This window comes from Blennius ocellaris (assembly GCF_963422515.1).
Source record: "Blennius ocellaris genome assembly, chromosome: 17".
In the NCBI taxonomy this organism is placed as follows: Eukaryota; Metazoa; Chordata; class Actinopteri; order Blenniiformes; family Blenniidae; genus Blennius; species Blennius ocellaris.
Window position 1 is genome coordinate 20,409,874 of NC_137666.1, and position 2,077 is coordinate 20,411,950.

The window sequence follows — 2,077 nt, forward strand, 5'->3', positions numbered from 1 at the left end:
CAAGCCACGATGTGGGGAATGTCGTGGATTCACGGCGAGGACATACGGAGAAGCGTTATTTCCCCCCAAACCGCGTCTGAATCGCGGCTGTGGTCACTCAGCCATTACACTACAATACATTACACTACATTGCATTATCCCGGAATCCAGCAAATAGACAAAGTCACCGCACAACACGCAAAATGTACTCAACCTACCAGCTAACAAATTAAAGCAAACACACAGTTAAACAAGCGGACGAACCGCAGAGCCGTCGCGGGAGCTTGTTCGACTTGTTTTTCTATTGTTTCACAGAAATACTGAATTTGTAGGCGCCATGACAGCTCCTTTCAAAAAGGCTAGCAGCGTTAGCCGAGGCTAGCGAGCCTCCCGTTCGAAGCGGACGGGGACGTTAGCACAGCTGGCTAGCTCGCGGCTATCAGGCGAGTCCTGCTAAAATGGAAGGTCGGAGCCGAACAACGGCACTTTCCCTTAAAATCCCGGCGCTGACAATACCATGAAAGAGCATCTCTGTCCGGTTACCTGTTCGGTCTCCCGTCGGTGTTTAAAGGGAGTAAACGTCCGTATTCATTCTGCAAAGCGGAGGATTTCATTCAAGTCAAATCAAAAGCTTGCGGGAAACTCAAACTCTCCGGCCGACCAGCGCGAAAAATGCTCACTCCTGATTGGTCGAGAGCGCAGAGAAGATCCGACCGGTCCTTTCAAAAAACCAACCGTAGGAAGCGCGTGAGGCCGGCGGGACCGAACCACTCACAGCCCTGCACGCTCACCACTGCACGGAACACTTCAGCATAGGGCCTCCACTGCATGGAGATCTGGACACACAGCTGGATCAATGAAGAGCGCAAAACAAACCCGTGGAGGTGGAGGACGCTCGGTATTTCTCCACCCTGAGGTCGAAAGTTGAAATATTGAAGCTCAAACAGACGGTTTTCCAAAATAAAAAAAATTGAGAATGACATACTTGGAATATAATCTCGAGGTAAAAGTGGAAAATTATATCCCAACAAGTTAGAAATTGAACAAAAATGGTCTGCCATATCCTGATATAAATTGGAAATTGAATTCAAAATGGAAGTTACAAAGTTGAAATGCTGAATGAACTCAGAACTTGAGAAAATAATTGAATGTAGAGCTAATCATAAAATGGTCAAATGTATGCTCTAATATAAATATTTCATTTAATTTCTAAGTTTTTACACTTCTAAGAGTTTAAAACTTAAAATAACTTCGCGCTATCAGACTTTGTGTACAGCACAGCTGTAGTACCACCTGCTGACAGGAGGGGGCGGAAACATTCTAAAACATTTATGACTGGTAATACAGCGAAATACAATTTAATAATACTAATTTGTATGCTTTAAAAAAAATAGAATACAGTCAGAAAAGAGGTTCAATGTATTTGAAATGGGACAATATGAAAACAGCAGGAACAAGAATGAATAAGAAATATCTAGATGGAACATTGAGATGATGTAAAATCGAATTTATATTATAGTTGCCTAATGGAACATTTATTATAATGATGGTGATCATAATAACAACTACCAAAATATACAAAACAATCACGAGAAAAACATCAAGATTTAAAAAAAAAATGATGAACACATGGGAAATGGCAAAAAAATTGTCAAGAAGAAACTGAAATGAGTGCTAATTATGAAAGTAAACCGAACAATATTAAACACTGAGTGAAATGCAGACAGACCTCATAGTAAATTAAAACTGTCAAAATGATGAAAAACGAAATAAAAATGAAAATCCGGCATTAAAGGCACAAATCAGACACCCTTCTTTTGATTGCATTTTTGTGGCACTGCTTCATCTGTGACTGAATATTATTCTGTTTCTTAACATTATTAAAACATTATTAAAACATGATCCATAAAGTTTTTTGTTTACATCATTCAACCATAAGTCTTCAGGTTTTTGTAATTTTATCAAAATTCTGGGACCAGGAGCTTTTACTTTGGAAACCCACCGGAAACCGTCATCGCCTCTAGAGCGCGGACGAGCCGCCTCTCTGTGCTCTGACGTCACGGGGAGCCCGGCTCGCGGTGGAGAGGAGGAAGGACAT